Source organism: Protopterus annectens, chromosome 4.part0, assembly GCF_019279795.1.
Source record: "Protopterus annectens isolate FY-2018-M chromosome 4.part0, PAN1.0, whole genome shotgun sequence".
In the NCBI taxonomy this organism is placed as follows: Eukaryota; Metazoa; Chordata; order Ceratodontiformes; family Protopteridae; genus Protopterus; species Protopterus annectens.
In genome coordinates, this window is record NC_056733.1 from 549,577,069 (window position 1) to 549,596,321 (window position 19,253).

The following is a 19,253-nucleotide window of genomic DNA, read 5'->3' on the forward strand; positions in this document are numbered from 1 at the left end:
AAGCATTTACAAATAAAGTCTAATTGACCCAGTAGGCTATTTGTACATAATTCCAGAGGAATGACATACACAGACTATATACTTACTAATGTATTTCTGTCTGAAATACATCACATACAATTAGGATTGGTAATAAACAGGATAAATACATCTCCGTAGTTACTACTTCAGCCCCAGGTTTCATGGTTCTATATCACTATGTTCAATGATAAAAAGAGCGAACGCTGTTTTATTGAACACTAAAAACTGGAAGTAGTAAATGCTGAACACATGGAACAGTGATTTTTTCCCAGGGAGAAAAAATCACTGCTCCGCAAAAAAAAAAAAAATCCAAACACAAAATAAAGTGGGGGGCTTCGCCCCACAACCCCATGTGGGTGGGCCGCGGCCCCCACCCCCCACTTAAATATACCAACTCCGAGATTGCACCACAGTGGAGGAAATGGCAATGTCCCAAAAATGGCCCAGTGATTTTTTTCCCCTGGGAAAAAAAATTGCTGCTCTGTGTGTTCTGCATTCAGTGCTTTCGACTTTTAGTGTTCGATAAAAGAGCATTTGCTCTTTTTATCATTTGACATCATAATATAGACCCTTTCACAATATTTGAGCAGTGTGACATATGCAATTATGCATTCAAAAAAATAATATTGTTTGACTGTCCACAAACCGACCAAATCTGCTGGGCATTGTCACTACTCATATCATGCTGCTAAAGCCTGAAACACCTTACCCGTATCCATCAGGTCAATATCCCCCATCTTGAAAACCATTCTGAAAGACTTCCTAGCCAAAAGCTGTCTCTATGCTTGTTCAACACCAGGATAAACTATATCCCTAAATGTGAACAAGTACCTATTTGTATCATATATCTCCTTAATCTCCCTTCTTCCCTCACTTCCCTACTTCTATCAATTTCTCCTCCATGACATACTTTCTAAATATTATGATAAGACTGTTTTCTCTCACTTGATATTGTCATTCCTGTTTGTATTATAGGTTCATAGGTAGGTATTAGGCTATTGGCCGTAGGGCCTATATAAGCCTAGCCAAACAGTACCCTGGCTTTTGCCACCCAAGAAAATTATTTTCCTGTGCCCCATCAAGCAGAGCTACAGAAGTGATCCACAGGGTGAATTTCCTATCTCCCATCCAATCATCAAGATTTTTCTTGAAGAGTGCTAATGAGGAGCTTTGTTTGATATAGATAGATAGTTTGTTCCAGAGTATGGTAAGTCTCTTGGACAGGAATCTATCCCTCCAGCATGTTCTGTTTATTATGGTGACAAGGTTTAGGCCCCTAGAGCGTGTAGCTCGGAAGGATTGGGATTTCTTTAAGAGGAGCATGTCCAACAGCTCTGGGTTTGAAATAGCTTTGTATGTTAGGCAGAAATCACCTCTGAGTAGGCGATATGCGACAGAGTAAAGCTGGGTTTTTTGAGACAGTCTGCATAAGACATCTGTTTGAGGCTGGTAATCCTCTTTGTGAGGTATTTCTGCTGCCTTTCCAGTTGTTGTAGATGTCTTGTGAGGTACATACCAAAAGGGACATTGTACTCTATAATGGGTCTAATGAGTGATGAGTAGAGGGGAACAATGACCTCTTTTTTCCTGGATGAGAAACCTTTTGTGATGAAGTGTGCCACATAGAAGGATTTCCTGACTACTGTGGCAATGTGATTATCAAAGGAGACACTACTGTCCACCTGTGTCCCAAGGTCTCTTATCACACTTTTGGTGTTAAGTAGACTACCGCCTATGTGGTAGTTCATGGATGCAGAGTTTTTACCAAAAGGGATGACAATGCACTTTTTAGCATTGAGCTTGAGGCCATGGCTTTGACACCAGACATCTGTCTCAGTGAGGCCCTTTTGTAGGATGTCCACATCGTTAAGAGTTTTGATTATGGCTCCAAGTTTGTAGTCATCTGTGAACTTTGTTAGCCAAAGACCTTCTGTGTTAGCCTGTACTTCAGAGAAGTAGATACAAAACAGGAGAGGATCCAGGACTGAACCCTGTGGTACTCCACTTGTCACTGGTCTGAACTTGGATTTGGAGTCTGCTACTTTCACAGTGTGGATTCTGTCAGTGAGCCAGTTGGCAAATCATCTTGTGACATAAGGATTTATACCTAGTTTACTGAGTTTATCTATAATTCCAGAGTGGGGAATTGTGTCAAAAACCTTGGCGAGATCTAAATAGGCTGTGTGAACCACCTTACCCTCATCTATGGCTTTGGTGACCACTTCGAAGAAGTCTATCAGGTTTAGGAGACATGATGTGCCTTTTACAAACCCGAACTGGGTAGGGTCCAGAGTTTGGAGATTACTGGGTAGGGTCCAGAGTTTGGAGATTACCAATGTCATTGTTTATAAGTTCCATGATGATATGTTCCATAGCCTTGCAGACCAGGCTCGTCAGGCTAATGGAGCGGTAGTTCCCAGGGTCCGTGGTGGCTCCCCGTTTGTGGAGTGGCATAACCGTTGCTGTGCGCCAACACAAAGCTTGAGGTGAGGCTATGATTGAACATGGTACTTAGGTGGGGTGCCAGTTTGTTCTGTAGTTCGTGTAGAATGCAGCCTAGGATGTTGTCAGGTCCCATGGATGCTGTGTTCTTGGCTTTGGAGAGTGTGTTTTCTACCTGTGCAGCCGTGATTACATGAACTTTGCATTCTTCCGGTATAGAGATGGGCCCTTTAAGGGATGAGAGAGGGGTAAAGTTAGCACTGAACCTATCTGCCAGGATGTTGGCAATATCAGTTGGATCTGTATATTTAGTGTCATTGTGCTGTAGCTCAGAGCAGATCTGAGTGTTGCCATTGAGATTCTTGACATAGCTATAGAATAATTATCCTAACTTATCTTTAATTTCTCTATAAACTGACTACAATTTCTCTAACTATTAATTCATTGTCATATAACTTGTATCTATTCTTAACCAATGCTTTCATATTATGTCTAATTTGGTATAATTATTTAAACTGCAGTTGTTTTTTTGTATTATTTTAAAGACTGTAAAATGATTGTTCTTAAAATGTTTAGTAATACTTTGGAGCTTTTCTTCCCAGGCCTTCACTGAAAATGGGCACCTACCAAGTTGGGCTTTCACTGTAATCAAATGACAATAAATAAGTAAATAAAATGTTGTTGTATTTTTCAGCTTTTCCTGGTTAGGGGTCGCCACAGTGGAACTCCGGTCCGCTAATGATTGGCAGTAGACTTTTACGTACCGAGTTGCCAGCTCTGACACACAACCTTCAACGAAGATACGCCCATTCACGCATGTCTCCACACAGAAGACGCTTTGGCTGAGAATCAAACAGGACAACATCTTAACTGTGAGGCGACAATGCTACCGCAGCACCACCACCGCAGTAAATAAGTAAATGAAATACTAACCAAAATTTTAGATGTAAACATTTTAGTTTAATAGTTAAGATGCCTGGTATGAGTCATGCAGGGTATGTTCTCTCCTGCATTGTGTATTTTTTCTCAAGCTTTGTTTTAGGACCCACCCTTAGCAGTTAGGATTAAATAAATATGCAACTCTAACCTCTGGCAACTTTCATAGATACAGTACAACACTATAAATCTGGACATGCATGCATACATAGGTCTAGACTATTTACTTATGTGTTATTTTCATCTACAGTATATCCATGAACTGATACAGATGATAAAAGACAGTACAAACACATTTCAGTATAAAAGTTTATTCCTTACAATACATGATGTCTAAAACTATCAGTATTGTGAGGGTGCATGTGCATACCTATGCTACCAGCATGAGGGGCATGTGGTTATCCGAGCTACCAGATGGGGACACAAAATTATTGCCCTAGCAAAAAAGTGAAATTGTGTTTTACATGGTGTGATTCACCACCAAACATGGGCCCTCCATTTTGCCAGTAAAACAGGGAACAACCAGACAGTGCAAACTGGAAAGAGTGATTACCACTGTCAGTGAAATATGCTTATATTGAGTGATCATATAAAGCCTGGCATTAGCTTTTGCACTGCAAGAAAATAGGTTGCTGTGTTACACTCAGAATATGAAGTGGCATGAAAGATTGCTTCAGTTACACAGATAAATGTAATGACATGAAGTAATGGTGAATATAGAACTGGTAACAAGATGTAGATGAGAAGACATGACTGTGGCAAGCCACCATCATCAGAGTCAATTACCGCAGTGCAAGGCATGATCACATAAAGGCCTGTATAGGAGACATTAGCTTGTGGCAAAACCAAACTGATGGCTTGGCACTCCATGAGTGACAGTTTGCTTTGTAATCAGTGACCGGGAAATCATTATGCTACTGCAATGAGTAATCCAGGCATCATACATAATTTATATGTTGACAACAGCTGTAAATAATAAAACACAGAGTTCCAAAAGTAATGTGTTTTGTACTCCATAGAGCAGACCACATGTGTCAAGCCCACATCTCCAGAGACACCAAAATGCAAGCAGAGTATCCTTTAAACTTTCTGAGAGCAAACTATATGGGTGACTTTTTGGATACCAAGAAATCAAAATTGTGAATGTCATTCTCATGAGATCACTTAGAACAGCTACAAGGGGAAAAGCAAGCTGGGATAGTTCTGTCAATTCTAATCGATTTCCATTTTCATGTGTTTTGTATGATCCTGAAAAGCAGTATATCAAAATTATAAGATGGATCTGACAAGGGAAATCTAGCCTTCATGGACAAAATGTGCTTTCTGTTTTCTTTTTGTGTAATGTAATTTTCCAGGTTTTAGACTTTTCTGCAACACATGCAAGCAAAGCTCAAACTATATTCAACACTTCCTTGGGGTATTTTTTATTCTAACAGTTGATATTTGTCATACTGATTATTTACAATGTATTATGTCTGACTCATCAAATGTAATCTCACTGGTCTCACTGTGTCATATAGACAAGTAGCCCAAGGTTTCAAGCACTACAGACTTAACCACACTTCCCAATTCCAAAACAACAACAACCACATCTGATATCAACACTTACAGTGTAAGGGCTCAAGTCTCCGTATCCTCCATTGTATATAGTTTCAGTTCCCATTACTTAGACACAAATACAATATCTCTTTAAGCACACGGCACTGTGGAAGTTTGCAATATAACCCACCTTTCATCCCTTCATATGTGGGATATTCAAGCTGTTATGTTTATGTTTGGTGCTTTGTAGAATGAAGCTCCCTATATCCATGTGCAGCAGACCATGTCCTCCCAAGCCCTTACATAATGTGAGTATCTAGGCAGGAGTAATGTAGTCACAGCTTCTCACACATGCTTCATCTAAGGTCCATTTTACTGTTGCAATTCCATTATTTTTTTCTTATTGACAGTTTGGTAGTGGATGATTCAGTCATTTTGATTTCAGCTACATAATTATTAATCTACAATGGATCAATACACAGTATTTTGGTGACTTGTGCTTTGTTCACATGTGGAAGATTGTCAAACATTATAAAGAAAGTAAAGTCATCACTGGAAACTGGTGGTCAAAAGCTCAGCATATACCCATACAGACAAACAAGGCTGTGCGCCAAGGATCATTTCAAAACTCTTCCTTTATCACAGTAATCAGCAAAAACAGCTGTAATAGTTTTGCTTAAGAATATTTCTTGTTTCCATCTGATTGTTCAGGTTGATGTCTCAGAGATGTTTTTGTCTCACATAAGCTGGGAAGTAAAGTGGTGCCCCTTAGCAATATCATGGAGGGCAAATTGGAAGAACGTCTAATAAATGCAAAATAATAATAATAATAGTAATGTTCTTAGATCATCTGTTTTGTCATGAAGATTCCAGTGAAAAGAAGCTGACATTATAGACCCAGAACAATAAGCAGGAATATATCTTTAGCACTCAGACGAGCAATGTGTTACCTCATATTGACACTGTGTAGCACTGTCTAAACACCAGCCACAACAACATGCTGCCACATTTGCACACAAATGAATGTCACTGTTTTGTCCAATACTTTGCTACTTGTTATGGCATCCACAGCATCCTATAGCTCCCTACTGGATGCCCCATATTCATCGCCAGGTTAGACAGACACCTCTCTCCCTCCCATTGACTAAGGTTGGGCTGATACAGAACTTAAGGGTGTCCTGAAGATTTGGCCTTTCACATCCAATATGGGGGTTCCTATTTTAAGCCTTAACCTGTAAGTCCCTCTCACTTGGCTCCTGATTATATGACCAAGGGGCAGCAGTGCAATGGGAAGTGAGGTGTATTGCTCCACCTCCTCGGCATCCCAACCTTTTCTTCATCCTATTTCCACTTTGACCTATGCCTCCTAGTGTGAAGTTCCCAACCTCTCACAGAGATCATTACAGGAGATGCCCATGGAACCACCCACTCACTAGGGATGGTAACACCCATCCCTCCCTGCTGCTCCATAAAACATCTGTGCTGCTAATCAAACCCAGGTAACATGGGTCATAGTCAGTGCTTTATCCCTCTATACCACCAGAACAGACCGCTTCCTTAGATCTGGTGATAGTTCGCTGAGAAGGTTAGAAAGATAAAAAGGAAGAGCATATAGAAAGACCAGCTTGCCGGTGTAAAGATAAATAAATGCCTTCAGATGCAAAATAGAAGGGTGACAAAAGGGCAGATAAAAAAAAAAGATGAAAATAAATTGCTGTGAAAGAATGGTGATACAAAACTGTGAGCAGTGATAGACAGTAAGTGATGTAAACTACTAGGGAAGTCAAAAATACACTGTCAGGAATGACCTTACAGTTCTGCCTGAAATAGATGGGAGTCAATTCTTTTCCTCCTGAAGTTCAAAACCGGTTCTTTTGATTTTTGGGAGTGGAGTTCCTAGATATTTCAGTTGTATTAAAAAATAATAATATTAATAATACTCATCAAACAAATCTCGATCTATGTTCATATAAAAAAGTTTGATTTAGCAAGTAGTCCTATGGTATCTCATACTTCAACTAAAAACACAGTTACTAGAAAATTGCCTCAGCATTGTAATACAATCTAATTCACAGTATAGAGTAATGATGCATATTCGCACTTTATGTATTACTGGACTGTAGGTGATCCCAGGTTTCAAAATTGCATTGCTTCTTCAGTCAACATTATCTATGTAGTATAGAGTTTTAGAAACCCTGCGTGCATAATGCCAGAACTGCTGTAATGTTATGTTGCATGATAAAGCACAAAAGAGGTAACTGATTATTTTAATGACTTTGAAACACATATAATAAAATTAATTAAACTAATTGCTTTTCCATAACTCCTATCTCCTAAGTGCTAATACCTTAAGAAGAGCCTGTGCAAAACATTTTTTGTTTCTCTTACTGCTTGGGCTGCTTTTCTAAAGAGCGGGGATACCAGAGGAGTTGAGCTAATTCAAAGATTAGTTTGCATCATTGAGTTCAAACATAGACTGGATAAAAATATCTCACTTCAACTAAAAGCATTGCTCTGGGCTGCTACAATCAATGTCTGTGTACTTTAAACTCATTTATAACCAGGACGCCACTTATACTTTTACCTTCCTGGAAAACCTTGCCTTTTCATTGTTATCTGTAAGGCTATAGTCAATCTGAATTACCTGCTGAAGGTGCTTTTTCCCCCTTAGCTGTCTCTTAGCTGACATTATACTCCAGTCTTGCAAGGTAATGAAAGTTGGTAGCTCATTTTAAAAGCCTAGTATAATGGAATATGCTCTTGATTCCATTTTCTAACATACATAAAATTATAAAAGTACTTATAAAATTAATAAGCAAGATGGTTTTGCACAAAGACAAATTATTACTGAGCCTACATTCCAGGAGATCATTAAGGGCACCAGTTCAAATTCCCAATTACCTCAAAACAATGTTTGGGTAAGTGAGTTGCTCAAGGTCAGACAGTAGGAAAATACAAGTGGAAACCTTGTACCCTTGGAACAGGAAGCAGATCATTTACAAGTCAGAGTTTTAGTCATCCGTACTTACTGAGAGACACCATACCTGTTAACTGTCCAGATTTTCACAAAATGTTCATATTTATGTCTTATAATTTCTATTTTCTGTTCCTCATAAAAGGAATTGAAGTTACTAAATGAAGACATACATTTGAGTTTCAGATGTCATATCTTCCAGAAAATGCATGCCAATGGAAAACCTGTTATTCTATCAACTTCATACATTTATATAAACAATATCTAAAATCTGTCCCAGATTTTGCACCTCTGTCTCCCTGTTACTTTTGACATTATCCAGATTTCTTGCATTTAGAGGTTGAATGGTTTGGCAGATGCTAAATGATCAGTTTATACTCGTGTTTTAGAACAGAACATATAGTTTCTCATAAAACCCCTTTCAATGCATCTGTTTCATCATGAAGAAATATAGATAAATGGGACAACATGTGTTATAAACAAGAGAATGGTGGCCTGAGTTCAGAATCTCAAAGATGAAATTAGTTGCTTCTACAGTTCCTATATAGTAATAGCAGCAAAAGCATAACAGTTTAGATGTGTGCACCAGAGGAGGACAGACAACTCTATTGAGTTGTCTTACAATTACTGGAGAAGTCATAACCCTTAAATACAGGCCTACCTGATCTGATTAAAACTCACAGTATGCCAGCACCTTTACTGGAACACCAGCACATGGCAAGTTATACTATTCAAATTATGGATCTTAATGAAACCAAAATACCAAATCAGTGCTGCATAACTCCAAAGAAGAAAACAATTAAATTTTTGTTTCTGAAGGGAAAAAGCCTCATCTACAGCCCCATCTGGGGAACTTAGGTCTCCCACACCCCTAGACTAATACTTAACCAATCTGAGCTTGAGAAAACTGAAGAGAAGATGGAATATTAGTGTTGGCTCTTCTATCTGCATGTGTCATTTTACAGGGCAGTGCACAGTGGCTTGTGCCTTGCAAAACATTTTTTCTCAAAGATAATTTAATACATATTTTTGCAGCAACTTTTTTTAATGCTCATTTGAATACCACAGTCTTCACTGACTACAGTATTTTAGGGTCTATATCAGAACATCAAAGTTTTAAAACTTAAAACTTTGAATGTTCTAATATTGACCCATTTTGATTGAACGCTAAAAATAGCAAAGCTGCAGAACATCGAATTCTTTCCTAGGGAAAGAATTCAGTTGGCTGGTTCTGTGGCTTCGCTATTTTCAGTGCTGTGGTGGAGATTTATGGGTCAGGTTCAGGTAAGTGTGCAATTGTGTGGTTGTTAGGATTAGGGCATGGGTTAGGTGAGTTAGGGTTAGGGCACGGGTTAGGTGAATTAGGTTTAGGGGTGGGTTAAGTGAGTTAGGGTTAGGGCGCTGGTTAGGTGAGTGCGCGAGTGTGCGATAGTGACGGACCTTAGGGTTAGGGTTTGGGTTAAAGTAAGTGGATAGATAGTAGTGTATGTATCGTTTAGTGTAGGGTTAGTTGTAGGATTATAAGTGTATGTGTGTGCATTGATGTTTTTAGGTGTGCTTGTGTTGTGTGTATGTGTTTCGGAATAGCAAATGTTTTCCTTGGGAAAAAATTTGCTGTTCTGAATGTTCGATATTAAGTGGTTTAGATATTTTAGGTTCGATGAAATAGCGTTCGCTATTTTCATCTTTCAATACTGTGATATAAACGCATATTTTATACTGAGGGATCAGGAAGCTGGAATTCAGTTTTGATCAGTTTAAGTTCATTTTCAAACACTTTATTCCAATAAGCTATTTTGCAACATAATAGGTATCATTACAAAAAGTTGTTACAGCAAAAATTGAAGAGTAGACACTGAGTGGTTTGAGAAAGAACTAAATGCAATACAAGGCACTGTCTATGATCAGACCATCATGAACGTGTAACAAATGAATTAACTTCACACTCTAGAAAATGCAGAACTCACCTGAGGTTTGTATTCCACTAGAATCTGGCATAAAGGCAAACAGGACTAATAAAGGCTGGAATCACAGAGAGGACCTTATTCAATACTGTTCCATTCCTGCCCTCTGTAGTAATGTCTTAAATAATTAAGAATGATGATGCTTCCCACAATCAACCAATTAAAAAAATAAAAACAAATGAAAATAGTGACCTTGAATAAAGCAAGTAAATGATCATAATAATAATAATAATAATAATAATAATGACATGACCCACTAACATGAAACACAAAAACAATGGAACATAAATCTGATGTAATACCTTTTATTGAACCAACATAGGTTTTGTAATTACTCGACCTTTTGACCTGGCATGATCCCTTTGTCATGCATTATTAAGTTAGTGATGTTAAATACAGATCTTAAATATCCACTTAGGCCTGGAAAAGGAAGTAAGCCATTTATTTCCAATTGGCTAAAGAGAAATATTGAAAAATATTAATATAACAACTACAGCCCATACTACATATCAGAGATGTAGAATGTGTGTGTGTGTGTGTGTGTGTGTGTGTGTGTGTGTGTGTGTGTGTGTGTGTGTGTGTGTGTGTGTGTGTGTGTGTGTGTGTGTGTGTGTGTGTGCTCAGATGTGTGTATATGCGTGTGAGATAGAAACTGAAATTCTAGAGTAAGGTCATGGAAGGCTATAAAAATCAAAGTTTGGCATTTTTCATTACAGTAATTGTTCTTTTGACAGAGACGATTATGCTCAGAGAGACAGCTCTGACATTTAATGATGCAATAAATCTCAAAACAAAAGATGTCCAGGGAGGTTAGTTAAATCCTGAGAAAGAAAACCAGAAGTTATAATTTGTAAGTTGTTAGTCTGTCTAAACAAACAATCTTTGTTAGATAGAGGTTTTGGTCAACAGAAAATATGAAATAGCAATAATGTCCAGTTCATAATGAGGAGAAAGGTAAGGACTACCAAGAGAATAAGATGCAGGGCTAGAATGTACGGATGTTGTATACAGTTAATTCACTATATGGGCTGTGCTTTAACTAAATGGGAAAAAAAGATAAAAAAAGGAGATAGAGGGAGAGAGAGAGAGAGAGAGAGAGAGAGAGAGAGAGAGGAAAGAAAATGGTGATGCTGTGTCAGCCCAAGATTCTACTGAACAGCAAAACTGAATAGAGTTTTGTTATACTGTTGAAATTGTTTGACTATTAAGACCTTATTGATTGTTATGTTTATGGTTACTACTATCCTTACCAGAATGTTGCCATATGTAAACGTAACTATTCTCTTGTCAAGAATAAAATGCAGGTGTTAAAAATAGACCCCATCTCTCTTAACAGTTACTGTTAATATTCTGAAATGGTTAGCAGTTTAAATTCAGAGTAAACTCATCATAAATTATGCATTACCAGGAGAAAAAAAAAAAGAAGTTATGTACTTACCATAACGCTCCATATTTGTAGCCCATCTCGCCTACATTCTTGCTGGATGGGTTCAGAGCCAATTTTCGAGAGCTTTTACTGGCTCAAGGCTAACCCCTATCCCATGGTGCCTCACGGCAATTCCCCAGATCTTGTTTGCAAGAAAGTAACTACGTACATAATAGTAAGTAAACTATCAATAACTATGCACATACAAACAGAATACTTTGTATTACTATCCATGCCAAGTGGACAGACAACTACAACCAGGTCAGACAGCATAATGGATAGTACACCAGTTCCTCCAGGATACAGGAAGGGAGAAGAAGGGTGGGACGCAAGAATGTAGGCGAGATGGACTACAAACATGGAACGTTATGGTAAGTACATAACTTCTTTATGTTATTTAGTCCTGCCTCACTGTAATTCTTGCTGGATGGGACAGCATCTCTAGCATCTTTATCGTGGGTGGCTCAAGCAAAGAGACTCTTCAGCACAGTGAACTCAAAGGATGATCTGTCCCAGGAGGCCAAATCTAATTTGTAATGAGTGACAAAGGTATGAGGTCTTACCCAACTAGCTGCTGCACAAATTATATCAACTGGGAGTTTTGATCTAAAGGCATATGAAGTAGATACTGCTCTGGTTGAATGGCCTTTAACTTTAGCAGGTAATTGTTTGCCAGCAGCTTTGTAAGCAAATGAGATGCAGTCTGAAAGCCATTTAGACAAAGTGATCTTAGACATGGGGCAAGCCTTTGTTTTTGTCTGAGAAGGAAACAAACAATTGGTCCGATTTTTGAAAATCTTTAGTCCTGTGCAGGTAAAACCTGAGAATTCTGTGGACATCTAATTGGTGTAGTTTGTATTCTGATTTGTTGGTATGATTTGTTGGTATGATTTGGGAAGAAAACTGGTAATTCAATAGTTGTGTTGCTCTGAACATACCTTTGGAAGAAAGGAAGGATTAGTTCTGAGTGAGACTCTGTCCTTGTGGAAAACAATATAAGGAGGTCGAATGGTGAGGACGTGTAGTTCTGAGACTCTCCTAGCAGATGTTATAGCCACTGAGAACAATGTCTTCCAAGACAACAATTTCAAATCAGATGAAGAAGATGGTTCAGAATGTGGAGAAATTAAAGATGTGAGAACTAGGTTGAGGTCCCAGGGCTGTGGTGGTTGCCTGATTGAAGGTCTGAGAAGAAGGACTCCTTTCAAAAAGGTCTTGCATAAAGAGTGGGACATGATTGGATTTCCCATGTAGCCAAAATGATAATTAGAGATGGCAGCTAACTGAACTCTAATGGTAGCAGCTGCAGCCCCTTCTTGAAAAATGGATGCTAGGAAGGACAGGATAGACTCTATGGGAGCTGAGTAGGGATCTATGCCTTGGTTTCTGCCCAAATAGAGAACCTTTTCCATTTTCTGGAATATAGCTTCCTGGTAGAAGGTTTGTGTGAAGAAATAAGAATGTGTTCATCTGTAGGGGAAAGGGGAATACAACTGGCTATTCGTGGAACTGGAGCAGCCATGCTGTCAATTTCAGGGCTTGGATGGTAGGATGGAACTGTCCTAAATGATGAATCAGGAGGTCTGGAGATGGTTCCAGAATCCATGGTTCCTCCAAGAGATAGGGCCACAGGAAGGGGAACCAGACTTGGCAAGGCCAGTAAGGAGCAATGAAGATCAGGGTACTCTTCAACAGTTTTGCTTTCTGAATCATTTTGGGTATGAAGGGAAAGGGTGGAAAAGCATAAAGGAGTCCCAGAGGCCAATTGTGGACCAGAGCATCCCTGGTGACATCCCAGGATGAGGAATTAGGGCAAAGTAGTTGCTGCATTTGGTGTTCATGTATGTGGTGAATAGGTCGCAGCAAGACTGGCCCCATTTTCAGAAAATCTCTTCTGCAACTTCTCTATTCAGTGACCACTCATACGGCATCAGAATTGCTCAACTTAGTTTGTCTGCTATCACATTGGACTTCCCCAGAATGTGCATTGCTACCAGAAAGCATTGAGTGTCCATCGCCCATTTCCATACTCTTAGAGCCTCTTGACACATCGGTTAAGATCTGGTTCCCCCTTGCTTGTTTATGTACCACACTACAGACATGTTGTCTGACTGAATTGCAATTGTCCCGGTGGGAAGAGAACTGTGAAGTGCTTGCAACACATATTGCACTGCTCTCATCTCCAGAACTTTTATGTGTAAGTGGTTCTTGTGATCCTGCCAGATACCTTGGACCATCATTCTCAGATAATGCCTCCCCCACCCTATCTGGGAAGCGTCCATGGTCAAAACTGCATTTTGTTGAGGGGAAGAAAGCAAGCAACCTAGATGAAGTTGATCCATACGTAGCCACCATGTCAGATCCTTCTTGCAGGAGTTTGTGATGAGTATTTGGTGAGACAAGGGGAGATCCTGCATTGACCACTGGGCAAATAGTAGCCACTGAAGTGCTCTCATGTGCAGATGGGCTAGGGGAACTAAGAGAATGGTGGAAGCCATAGTTCCCAGAACCTGAAGGACTATCCTGGCCTGTACTTTGTTTTTCTGCAGTAAGAATCTGACTTGCTTGTGCAACAATTCCATCCTTTCTGGTGTCAGTTTTGCTGTCATGGTGGTTGAGTCTATGTCTGAGCCTAAGAAGACAATGTGCTCTGATGGAGATAAGGCTGATTGTTTTAGATTTATTGTAATGCCTAATCTGGTGCACAAGGAGAGAGTCTTGTCCCTGGTTCTGATTAGTTGGTGCTTGGTGGTAGCAGTGAGGAGCCAGTCATCTAGGTATGGAAACACCTGGAATCCTTGACGTCTCAGGTGAGCCATTACCACTGCCATGCATTTGGTGAACACTCTGGGGGTTGTAGTGAGGCCAAAGGGCAGTGTTCAAAACTGAAAATGACTGGCTCCCAGCTGAAAGCGTTGATGTCTTCTGGAGTGCCTGTCCATTTTGATGTGGTAGTACACGTCCTGAAGATCTATGGAGCACATCCAATTGCCTTTCCCGATGAAGGGAAATATCAACTGCAGAGTGATCATACAGAACTTCGATTTCTTTACAGATTTGTTGAGCTTGCTGATATCTAGAATTGATCTCCAGTCCCCTGTCTTTTTGGGAACTAAAAAGAATCATGAGTAAGTTCCGGATCCTATTTGCTCTGTGGGGACTTCTTGGATGACTCTTTTTTGAAGCAACGAGATGATCTCTGATGTTGCACAGTCTAATTGAATGGGTGGCACATCTGGTAGAGACCGGTTTACCAGGGGATCAGAAACAAAGAGAATAAGGTAACCTCTGGAAATTATGGCTTGTACTCAACGATCTTGGAAAATTTCTAGCCAAGTGCTTGGGTACAGTGAAAGATGACCCCTGACTGCCTCCAGAGATGGACAGTCGGGCAACTCCTCAGGGGCGATGGCAGGGACAATCAGAGAAAGTATCTCTATCTCCCTGATGTTGCAGACCTCTTCTACTGCGAGGGTGGCATCTTTCATTATACCCTTCCCCTCTGCCTCTAGGGGAGGGTTGACCTTGTGCCTGAGGGAAACCTTTTTGGGATTTATGGAACCACATTTTCCCTCCTGTATGACCCTTGGGATAGTGACTAGAAGGAAGGAAGAAATGGACTCCAACAGCAGATAAGGTTTTCCTGCTTGCCTGCCCTATAGTGGACATGGCAGGCTCTATTACATTTACAATGGCTCAATATATTGATTTTCATCTTAAAGACATTCTTACTGGGTATGAATATATTTTAGGGACTCCTGGAATTTTTTATCAAAAATTAAAAGTTAGTTTTACTTGGATGAACTTATTTTAGTTATGGTTCATGTATGTGATTTATTCTCTGTAATTCCGCAAGAGACAGGCATGGAAATGTTCTATGAGTTTATGTGCCAATGTCCTAATTTTTCTAAGCGTAAAGCTAACACTCTTAGGAATTTAATGGAAATGGTCTTGGAAAACAATTTTCTTATTTTTGAAAATCAGATTTGCAAACAAGTAAAAGAGGTGGCAATGGGGCAGGATGTGCTTTCATCATTGCAAATATTGTTCTAGCCCAATGGGAGAAAATGTGTATTTTCACATCAGGTTTTAAATAAGAGTGGAATATGTATGGTAGATTTTTAGATGATATAGTACTTTTTTAGAAAAGAAGTGAGTCAAGATTATTGGAATTTTATGATTATTTGAATAATTGTACAATGTTCTTTAAGTTACTATAAATATGGATTATGAGAAAGTTAATTATCTTGATGTCACTATTCTTAAAGATAGGCCCAATAAGAAATTTATGTCTACATTATATAGGAAACCAACATACTCAAACACTTTGTTACACTTCAGTAGTTGCCATCCCTTACATCAAAAGAAGGCTCTGGTTAAGGGTCAGTATGTTCGGTTAGGCAGAATGGTGTCTGATAATTTATATTTTGAACAATGTGACATCTTGAAGGGTATGTTAGGAATAAGAGGTTACCCAGAGACATTTGTAGACAAGATTCTTTGGAAAGTAAAAAGAAAATGAAGTGATGCAATTTATGTACCGGTTATCGGCACATTTCTGGCTAGTACTGAATTAAGTAATGTGTCTGACAATAAAGTTAAAGATTGTAGGAACAGGTCATGTGTTGTACTGTTCAATAAAGATTTTTATTCCATCAGTGGTATAATAAGGATAAACTGTGATCTTTTTTAGAAGTGATCCAGATTATATAAAATTGTTGGAGGAAAAAGTAAACATTTTGTATAAAAAAGAAAGTAGTTTCAAGCAGTTGCTTGAATGGGCAGAGAATAACAGAAACCACAAAGATGGAAAAATGTCTAAGTGTGAGGCATGTGCCCAATGTTGTAGCATTTTGGAATGTAAGAAAATAAATCTTGGGGGATATTTTGTTGTAAATGTCCCCAGAAGGTTCTAATGTTCTCCTAAAGGAGTGGTATATGCTGCTGCTGTATGTCAGACATGTGATTGTTTCTATATAGGAAAAATTGTAAGTGCTTTTAAAGACAGAATATATCAGTATTTCTATGACATCAGAAAAATGGACACTAAAATGCATTATTCAGACATATTTGTGAAAATAAAAAACATGTATTTAAATTTTGTATTATTGACCACAGTGATTTGGGTCCCGGGGGAACTTGAATCAGATTATCTAGAATATTTGGAATTACAGTGGATTTTATAAAGTAATGCTGTACCATATGCAGGTTTGAATGACATTGTTTCTTTAAGTATTGTCTTAAGACTAAAAGCTTGCTATATGTTTTAGTTATACATCAGTACATCTTCTTCTTCTTCTTCTTCTTTTGGCTCAGTACTGCAAGAGTTAAATGTTACTTGGTGGGAAACTCTAAAACAATGTGACTTTTGTAATTAGTGAGGTTTTGTGATAGGTTATTTTGAATGTGTGGGGTTGTACTTTTTAAGTTATGTAATATTTAAACAAGTTTGGCGATGGTTGTTTTATTCTGATGAAGTCCATGACACCTGGATGAAAGCGCTCAAGTATGTGAATAAAAGTGTGAAGCTACGAGGTTTCCTGTTATTGTTTTTGGCTGGAATTGTCTATTGGGCACACATGATATGTGAACTACTGTCTACCCAAGCAGATCATGTGCTGCTGTTCACCCACCCCCAACACGTCAGTGTACCCATATAACTGCTTTAGCAGAAAATCAGCTATGATATATCAGTGGACCAGGCAATCTCAGGCCTGAAACCTAGATATCATGCACACATTGTATATCTCTCGTCATGCAGAATAACAATGTACAAATTTATAGTGTGGATTGTGTGATGAATGACTCCTCTCTGTCTTGTCACATGAGTGACTCAGTGGACTATGGAAACTAACATGGGTGATGGTGTTGATGGTTCTAATCTGGAATTACTCACATCTTTTTCATGTGAGGTGGTACTATGTTGGTGTTTTTATTGATTGTCATACCTCTCAACCCCTTAGTGCAAGAAATATGGACAAAGCCAGAAGGATTGGGTGGACAAAGGCCCAAACATAGGGACAGATTTTAAATATTGTTCCCATAAACCTAGAAAGTTTCTGGAATAAAATGTGTTGCATTATTACATATGATCTGAAGGATATAAAGTCTGAAACATAAATGTTTGTCTGTATTTAGTATAAATACGATCAAAAATGCTACTGGCGAAAGAAATGAATGAGCGAATGCTGAACCACTCGTAGTTTATTAGAAAACAGCAGTTAAAATACCATAAATGCTTTACAATAAAATTTAGCGTTTTCGTCCATATAAATCAGACTTCTTCAGATGTGTGACCTAAACCTCATTACAATTATTTTATATTTAACCTATAAACCAAGAACCAATACATTCAAAATTCCAATTAAGGAATGAACCAATGCTGAATTAGAATACAAGAATATTCAAACAACCTCATAAATATTTAATTATTCAACATTCCCATCGTGTTACTACTACACTATCTTTCCTAACCATTCCATATAATAATTCATGAACATTATAAAATTAAAACATCAAATCATTTAAAATCCAATAAATACTATGAAATAAAACCAATCTATATAAAATATACTTAAAATGTATATATAAAATAAACTTTTAAAAAATTTGATAGCATGTGAATTGGTTTTAAGTTTCTTTTAACAGATCATTGTGAATAAAACAGTGACACCTTCAGTCAACTAAGAATATTACATTCAATAAACAACATTCAGAGCTTAGCAGCCCTCAATTTTAAAAGTGGCATAATAGAAATAAAATCATTTGACCCTGGGTGTTTTCCTGATTCTAGGGTTACTTGCCACCATAATTCTCTGTATTCTATTTGTTCCTCCCATGGGCCGCCCCTTATATCTTTATTAATTTGTTCAAGTACTGTGAAATAAAATTTGCAACCATCACATTCCTTAGAATGTTTAAATAGGGCGTTAGTCTCCTTACCCTTCAGCATGTCATAAATGTGTTCATAAATTCTTCTTTTTAGGGTTCTTTCTGTTTTCCCCACATAAAAAGATTTACATTTATGACAAATAGCTAAATATACTAACTCCTTTGAATCACAATTGTAATACCCTTTACTTCTAATCCACTTTTTCCTACACTCAAGATAAATTTCCTTGGTGTTCATGATGTATTCACACTGATTACAATGTCCACACTTATATGTACCTAGTTTTGTTTTACCCCTGTATATGTTTTCTTCTTTTCCTTATTTTCTAAAATATTCTTTATACTACTTGAATTTTTATATACTACTTTAAAATCTAATCCTCCGACACCCTCCAAATCAGTAAGGGAAACAAATCTATTCCATTCCTTCTGAAATACATTTCTAACCTTATTATTTATTGCATTTTATTCCAAAACCAAAGCTTGATGAAAATTATTAACAACATCTGAGTCTTTTCCTATTACGTTATTACTGTTGTCACTATTCATTCTATCACCCTTAATTGTTTTAAATTTGTTTTCTCTACCTTTTTCAACTTCTTTCCTAATATTTACTACAAATTCCTTAGGGTAACCTCTTTCAACAAACATTTTCTCCAATAAATCACATTCGATTTTGAAATCACTATTAGCACTGGTCCTGTGGCACCCTCTTACAAATTGTCCCTTTACTATATTTCTTTTACAATGTGAAGGGTGTGCACTTTTAAAGTGAAGAAAATAATTGCAAAAAGTGGGTTTTCTATAAATCCTAGATTCTAATTTATTATTCTTTTTGTAAATCTCCAAATCTAAATACTGTAGGGTGTTGTATGACGTCTGATGCGTAAATTTAAGAAAATTTGATGTTTTGCTAATGTATTCTATGAATTCTTCAAACATTTCGCTACTGGCTGTCCAAAAAATAACTATATCGTCTAAAAACCTTCGATACAAAATCCAGCAGGATTTAAATTTTACAATACATTTAATTTTGATTTTATAATACATATCATACACA